Source organism: Lissotriton vulgaris, chromosome 2_1 (genome assembly GCF_964263255.1).
Source record: "Lissotriton vulgaris chromosome 2_1, aLisVul1.2, whole genome shotgun sequence".
NCBI classification, from domain to species: Eukaryota; Metazoa; Chordata; class Amphibia; order Caudata; family Salamandridae; genus Lissotriton; species Lissotriton vulgaris.
The window spans coordinates 1,119,851,415-1,119,860,411 of NC_141687.1; positions in this window are offsets into that span (position 1 = coordinate 1,119,851,415).

Consider the following 8,997-nt stretch of genomic DNA (forward strand, 5'->3'; position numbering starts at 1 on the left):
AAACATTATTAGATATTTTTAACTATGTTTATTTTATTTATTAGTGTTATTTACTTTATCTTACATTTACATTATTACAGAAAAAAGCCCGATATTTTTAACATTGATATTTTTAACATCTATAGTTTTTTTTTGATATTTTTGTACTTACCATCTTGTAGATAGGATGTCGATAGTCTTGCCTTCGATATTTCTGCATCGATATTCCTGTAGGTCGATTTTTTCTTGGTCGATATTTTGTCAGTGATTCCTCTAGAAAGGGCAAGAGTTCGAAAAGCGTACACTATTGTTTTTGTTGTTAGCCATAAGATTTTAAAAACACAGCTTTAGCCATTGTAAATATTTGTAATCTTATGTATATATTAAAGACTATGGCTATGTATAGAGATAGGGACTAAAAAGGTTTCACAAAATTATAGGGTGTATGGGTTGTGTGCAGCGAATGAATGAAAAGGACGAGTGTGTGGAGATAGGTTGTAGAATGAATGAAAGTGAGAAAGTTGAATGAGAGAAAAAGTTTTTTTAGGAGTGCGATGTTAGAATAGAATTACACAGAAAAAGAGAAAAAGTAATACTATTAATCTTTTGATATGCTAAAAAAGTGAATAATATAAAATAAGATTTAATTCTGAGAGAAAAAGAAGTCTGTGGTCCATGTTGTTGGATGGTCAATAGGACTACACAGAAAGAAAGTGTTTAAATAAGGAAGCAGTATTGGCATTTGGTAAGTTCCATATGTGATTTGCTTTGCTGCATTAGGAAATGTATGTATATTCATAGCCTTCCAAAATACCAAGGGACACCTTCCTGCATAAAAACAATTCTAAGAGGATTTTTCCTCTTTCTAAGTGTGCTGCTGAATGCAATACACATAGAAAAAGGAAATAACGAGGAGAAATGAGCATGTTTCTCCTCGTTAGCCTCACCTGGTAAGGCATAGCAGTGTGGCACATTCCTGAGTTTACAACTTTTAGAAAATCTGGGAATTCACCAAAAACCATGGTGGGATGTATGATAACACCCATGCTCCAGCCATGGAATACCATCTCAACGCAGAGTTACTCTAGATTTACTACACCAAGATGGCTCTGAGTGACATTGTAGATCTCACTTAAGGACTTGCATTGCCTTGCATGACGCAATGGCATTGCAAGCCTTTGGTGAGAAGCATTGTACTTCAAGAAGTGAAAATAACAACCAATGATGTGAGACACACATTCTACTGAATGTGATCATGCACTAAGGTGAGATGTGAAAGAAAGACATAGAATAAATTGACAAGATTCTGCTCCAAGAGATAACATTTGCCAACTATGGGTCTTGCTAAAATTGAAATTCAGACACTAAGTAAGATGGAGCATCAAGCTGCAGCCTCAGACCCAATTATCGAAGGTGTACTTTTTCAGTTCTTCTTTCAGTCAGTCTCTGTTTCATGTTTGCACTCATACCCAGTGGGCTGTTTTTCACTGTGATCACTTACCGTGTTGGATGATTTCATCCAATATACTCTCTCTGTCTATTTTTAAACCCCTCTCTCCTCTGTAATCCTGTCAGGTTTAAGCTGTTTTGCAAAATGCTGACCCATTGTAACTTTCATTGGCTCCTCTGTCCGGCTTCTGTCAGACTTCTGCTGTCTGAGACAGGGCCTTCCTTGCAGCACTTTATATTGATGCAATAGCACAAGAAGATTGATATTATTTTTTGATTAAGAAGGTGACATCAATTGTATCTGAACTTAAGGAACGGTGTTACTGTTCGCAAATTCAATGGCAGTCATATCATTACGCTCAGAGTTTACAAAGTAGGCCTTTGCCTTCCAACAATTTAAAATAAAGGTGTGCAAAACATAGTTTTGTAAAATCTTCTGACATTTAAGTGAAATTACAAGAAATATTATGAAAGGCTGTGTGCTATATATCGTATAAAAATGGAATGCAGAGAAATGCCTTATATTCAAACTTCATATAGGATACTAATACAGGAACAGGCTGACATAGAAAATGTCTCCCACAAGTCATGTTCTGGTCAAGGCAGTCCTGCATGGCCAAAACTGCATATTTTTTCGCTGCTGAAATATTTGTTGAATTTTGCGTAATTACACAGAATTCCAACTTCTCAAATTCGAAGATTTATTGGCTGTAATGAAAATGGCCTAACTTAAACTTCAAAGTGCAATCTTTACACACAGATCTTAACGGATTTTATGGTAACCTGTTGCCAGAAAGGGGTTGGTATACCTCTAGGGGACTGGTGATAGACTTGGAGCAGCCCAGCAGTATCTCCCTCTTGGAACCCTACAGACTCTAAACATGTGCTGGGCAGAAGAGCTTGTTGGGAGATTGTGCTTATTTACAAGGCAACTGGGACGGAGGAGCTGCAGCACAGAAGGCTTCTTGGAGACAGGAATTTTAATAAGCACACTTGGCATTAAAGATGCTAATAATGATGATTATGAACGCCTGCAGTTGTGTGCTAAACAAAAACAGGGGATAATTGTGTGGTAAACAAAAACAGGGGATAATCATAAACCATCATAAATGAACCCCAAATCTTTAATTCAGGCAACAAATCCACAACTGAACAGAATAAGGTAATGGCTAGCCCACCCTCCTGCCTAGAAATATTAATGTGTTAACTTGTGAAACAACACTGATGTATGTAAGTCTTTGAACTCCATTGAAATGGATGCCTTGATAAGAAACAAATTGGTACATTGTTAAGGTCACTTCATTTGGGTAGGGAGCTGGGTCATTGCACTTTAGAGGCCATTGTATTTCTCTTTGATCATAAACCCTTTTACATGTATTCTGACTACTCACACGGATCCCCCCTTGTGTTATCTGAAATTTGCTGAAACTGTGCAACTGCCCATTGAGATGTCCCCATTTCTCTATTTCTTATGCCTTATCAACAACCTGCTTGAAGGAACTCAGAGGCAAAGACAAAGACAACCAATTTGGTATAGGTTCATAGAAGGGAGAAAGGGGAAGTGGATGGTTGAAAGCTGGGGAAAAAAGCATTACAGCAATTGTTATGTATTGGTAATTAAAGCAATCAGTTCAGTTCACTACTTAAGATGTACAGAGATTTTACAGAAGTGACTGAAAATAAAGAGCATTAATTGCCTCAAATTTAACTCTTTAATAAAGTAAGACAAGGTTTAAAAATCTGGTTAAGATGAATTGTACAAAACCAACAAGAGTTTGATAGCTACAACAAACACTACTTGGGTGGATTTGTAGGTTCATCTACCAGACAGTACAATCTGTCCAATTTGCAAAAGACCTATTGTAGGCTACCAAGAACAGACAGTATGTTACCTGCCTGCTCACTGCTTACCATTGGTTGACTTTATTGTCACTCTTCTTTGTTTGTTGCCAAATAATTCCAGATGTGTAAACCGCGACTTATCAACCCTAAGGGTATCCAGGCACTGCAGACCAATGGGGGAGATTAAGTGAGCTATTGCCCGAGTCATAGGATGCTGAACTGAGCTGCCACCAGCGATCGAACCATGAGCCCGCGCTCCAGAGTCAGGTGCTCCGGCTGCTACGTTACACTTCTCTCTGATATACTGGTTTGTGTTGCGTTTCCTTACTCTTCTTGTGTTTGTGCCTTACCTGGAGAATAGCCTCCTTCCCATTCATTTTATTAGCTGACTTTATCCTTCCATTACTCATTTTCAGGAAATCACTTTTTTTTCTGGTTAAGCACTCTATGGGGGTTCATGTGCTTTCACTCCGTGTTGAACTCTCTCTCATGCTTTTCCTCTATCCTGTGTTGATTTCTCCCTTGAATTCTTCTTTTCTCATCCTTCTCCACTCAATTTTATTTTTATTTTATTGCTCCCTCAACCCTTCTCTCAGATGCCCACCCACCCCCTAGGCCCTTTACAGCTGACAAAAGTGAAAGCATCATTGTGCCTTTTTTCCTTTTTTTTTCCTTTTGATCTATGCTATACAGCATGACCAAACAATGTTTTTTTGGATACCGTTTAAATTATCGACACCCACCATCGAGCGCTCTTAACTATTTAAGTATTCTGCAATTCTGTTGCAAGATATTCTCTGAAGAGCTCCAGTGTCAGTAGTGTAGCAAGGATGCCATGTGCCCTGGTGCAAGCAAGAAAAATAGCCCATGTGGCTGCTATTGGGATAGTAATAGAGCACTATTCAAGGTTAAATGTACTCCTAGGGGGGTCTGGGACCCGGTGCACTGCAGTGCTAGTTAATGTTCCAGTGCTAGTTAATGTGGGTTATCCAAATGAACAATGTCTCTGGGAGCTTTGCAATGCGGCAACAACGTGACCCTGCTCGTAATTTATTATGTCTTAAACCACCTCCATATTGTCCCAACCACATGGTATGTCATCTTTAATACCTGACATCATCGCACACTGCCTCCTCCAGTCAACGAATGTCTTGAAGAAGTAAATTCCACCAACGAGTAAAAGATTATTTTGTTGTCTTCTTCTCCAAGAAATATTAAAACTTCAAACAGACTGCCCGAGTAGCTGTGTCTCCCCTACACTCACCTTTCCCAGTTAGTATCCTGTCAGAGTCAAGATAGTTGGATTACATACCAATGACTATCTTCAGAGTCAACCAAGCTACGCTATCAGTGATCTATGGTCTTGCTTCGAACTTTTAAGCTACCTATGATAATCTATAATATGCAGCAAACACCCAGATAAATATGTGTATGATCTTAGACCTCGCACCGGAGGGAAACAGCCATTACAATGAGGGTTTTACCACGCGTTGCTTTTACATCACATGCGTTACAATGCATGCGATGTTACAACGCGTGGAAAAACCACGCATACCATTACATCGTATGCACTTTTACAACGCATGCGATGTAATGTGTAATGGCGGCAGCGGGGGCGGCTATTCATGTTGTTGTGAGGAAACTTAGGCTGTTTCCTCACAACAACTAGAAAGCAAGCAGGAAGGAGGAAGCAGGATCCGACGGCGAAGCTGGATAGGAGTGAGGTAAGGGGGTTTGTGCATGGGGTGGGGGTTACTTTTGTAGGGTTTAGGGTAGTTTAAAAGTAGTGTGGTAATGTTTGTGTTGTGTGTGTGTGTTTTTTAAAAACGTTTTAGTGTGTGTTGTGTTGTTGTGTTTGTTTAGTGTAGTGTATTGGGGAGGGTAGTGTAGTGTTTATGTAGTGTAGTGATTTAGGTTTTAGGGTAGTGTAGTGTTGTAGTGTTTGTTTATTGTAGCATATTAGAGTTTAGGGTAGTGTGAGGTTGGGAGTAGTGTGGGTAGCGTAGTACTGCTTTAGGGTTTGGGGTAGTGTAGGGGTGGGAGTAGTGTGGGTAGCGTAGTAGTGTTTTAGGGTTTAGGGTAGTGGAAGGGTGGGGGTAGGTGGGTAGGGTAGTAGTGGTTTAGGGTAGTGTAAGGGTGGGAGTAGTGTGGGTAGCGTAGTAGTAGTGTGGCAGTGTTTTTGGGTTGGGGCAGTGTAGGGGTGGGAGTAGTCTGTTGCGTAGGTGTAGGGATAGGGATGTTACTTACCTTGAATACTTTTACCACAATTAGAGCTTTACCACGCATGCCTTTGAGTTGTAATGGCATGCGTGGTAAAAGCATACTCGTGGAAAAAGTATGCGTTGTAATGGCATGCGTGGTATTAGTATGCGATGTATTGACATACATTCACACCGGAAGTGCAAGCCAGCCTAGTGACCTCTGCTTGATTTGCCGGACCGTGAGCATCTGCAATGAATGCATCCACAAACCACGCTCAAGACATTCAGGCTCCTGTCTTACCCAAGAACTTCGGATGTGGTGTGGGGTGGATACCCTAAATGAGCACAGAATACATCGAGCTGGCCAAGTCCATCCATCGTGTTCATGCAAAATGGGCGCTCATTGCATTCAGGCCCATGCAAAATGAATTTGAGGCAAGTTTAAAATGTTCATTAAGTTGCACAGTTTGACATTTTGACAACATTTTCCGATGCAAGATTAATTTTACACACATCCTAGATGTTAGGGGCATATTAACAAGGGACGGCGATAAATACCGCGATGCGCACTTAGCGCTTTTTTATTTATTGCGACTATCTCTGGAATTTATCGTCCTGGCAGCGTGTTATTAACAACGCGTTTCTCCAGGGCGATAAAAATTCTAGCGATAGCGGGAAAATCGAAATTTTGCACGGAACATCGCTGGTTTTCCAGCGATGTTCCCGGCGAAACGGCGATAACCTTGCTGATACAACCCTGTGGTCGAATCAGCATAATCCACCTCCAATGTTAGGGATAGGTAAGTCTGCATTTTAGCAGACGTTAGTTTTTGGTGAAAACAGCGGTTTTCTCCAAAAACTATTGTCCGCTTAAGTGCTGGGGCAGCCTTGTAAATATTGCAATGTGCACATCAGCGATATTTGCAAGGTTGTACTGCCCAGTGACGCCCACTTTGCATCTCATTGGAGATGCAAAGGGAGGTGTCTGGTAAAAGGGTGCTAACAAGCTCTAATGCATGTTAGCACCCACTTGTAAATAGGGAGAAAAGAGTATCTCCGCTTTTTTGTCTTTTAAAGCCAAAAAAGTGGAGATAATGCCCTTGTTAATATGCCCCCCAGTGTGGCTGGGACTGGCTGTGTCTTAGGTTTCTCTTGGGCCTGTGGCTGGCTGTTCAGGTTTTGCCAGGGTTAGGCTGAGGAACTTAAACATGTGCAAGAGGGTGGGGCTTATTGTACCAAACAATCCTGTCAGACGCTTGTGCGACTTTGAAACGATAATCACCAGTTATTGTCATGTGAATGATGAGCCTGAACTACTGTTTCTGGGCCAGTCACAGGTTATGCTCGGCCTTGTGAAAGGCCTGCTTTATTGTAGCTGCTTGTGATAACCTATTACTGCAGGTTGATGTCAATCCTGTGCCTCTGAAATGCTAGAAAGCCTGAGATTTCATTGACCATAATCAGTGCTTAAAATGACCACCTAATGCCTGGTACTGAGTAACTGCACTTTTTTATTTTGAAAGAGAGAGTACCAGCATTACATGTAATGGGAGAGTATCAACACTTGTCAGGAGCAAATATGTGATGGAGCAAGGACTCGTGAAAAAGAGACTTGCTTGAAAGCAATCTTCTCATGTAACATCTAACACCGTATTAAACCTGTATTGTGGTAATAATATGCACTACACAACATTTATGAGAAAAGACAAAGCTTGCCTATGTGTTTTATTAACAAGTAACCTGAGTGTAATTCTAAAATGGCTCTAATCGAAAATCCTCAGTGCGCATGCATCCACTGCATCTACGTAGTACAACAAACCTTTTGCTTGGAGGGAAATTTCTGCACTTGCGCAGTAGTTACCAAAATGGACGCTTGAAACTCACATGTTTGCCACCTGCTTGCTGGAAAACTAAACTCAGCTATTTTACTAATGCTAATGCGGGGAGAGTAATATAAGTAAATGGGATTAGAGTAGAGATAGGTGGTATACAGTGAAACAATTTATTTTTGATTTTAACATTTGTCTTTTTGACTCTTTCAATAGTGCTTATTATGGGCCTAGAATCGTGAGCTACAGTCTATTCCCTCTGGTTCTACCGCACATGCGTAGTGCAACCAAGCTGGAAGACGCAATGTCAACTTGAACATCTTCCAATGTTGCTGATTGATACTTTCCTGAGGACCGGAACGACAGTACACTGAAATGGATGGGTACCTACAGACTTTTTATAATTTGTGACAATTACATTGTAAATGCGGGTGGGAAATTAAATTTGAATAAAGAATTAAGGGGAAGGGTCTATTAACAAAGGGCTAATTGAAAAGAGTAATATGTAAGCATGGTGTGATGATCCCCTCCCCTGCCTGTCCAATCAGAGTTAGTATTTTCATAAGTTTGAAACATTAATGGGTGGTACCAGCATATAGAAAGGTATAATTGAGGTAGAATAAGTTAGTTAGTGGGCATTGAGAAGCACAGAGCATTAAGACTGGGATGCTGTCGGAGTGACGAGTGATACTGAAGAAGAATCAAATTGCTGAACCAATTATCTTAAGGAAATTAATTTAAAAGAAGATCGTGGAAGAATCTCAAGGAGGAAGAGAGTGTCAGAGAGATGGGTGCTACGCAAGCGTCAGTGATATAGAGGTCGCCTGTCCTGTCCTGTCCGGATTCCTGTCCTAATTCCTATTCTGAAGTCTTTGTTCATCAGATCCTTCCTGGGGAACCCCTACCAATTCCTAGTCCTGGGAGTTGGTTTTCAAGCCATTCTAGGTAACTATAAAAATATCTGTGTATGCGCTTATATGCTTTTCTCTCTATCCTCTCCCTTTCATGCAGTGTCACTGCAAAGTATAAATGAATGCATTTTAATTGCTTATTTGAATCTTCCTTCCTGTGAGAAACAGTGTTTGTTCTGTACTGTGTAAGTGGTTCACATGAATTAATCTGAGATAAAATTTAAAATACATCCCGACTCTGTGATCATTTCCAATGTGTAAGTAATATTTGAAATCTTATGTAATTTCCTCATCAACTAGTTCAACTAATGGTCTATTGACCAGAGGAAAGAACTCTTTGATCAGTGAAAGATTAGTTAGGGAATAGAGATAACCAATCTAGAGAATTACAAAACATGACCCCAGCGGTTATTGCCAGTGTGTTGTGAATGAATTTATGTGCCCAGGTGAGTATGTGGTGTTAGATTACCTGTTGCTGGTAACCCGCTGGATCACATGTCCTCTGGATAGTGAGTACCAGCACTTTTATAGTACTGTCCTTAACCTAATCCTTCAGACTTGTCAGTGCAAGAGCTTTTAAAAATTGGCCAATTTTCCACTAAGCTGTTAAGCAGACTGTATCTGCTGGTGGCTTTTGTAGGGATGATTTAGTCTTACAAGCAGTGCAGGAGTCATTCCCACCTCTTACCGAGCTTGATTGAAACTGCAAATATCCTATCCGCTTAGAACCTTGTCCAAGAATGTTATTAGGATTTGGTCCTTCAAATGTGAGATTTTCTTCTGCTT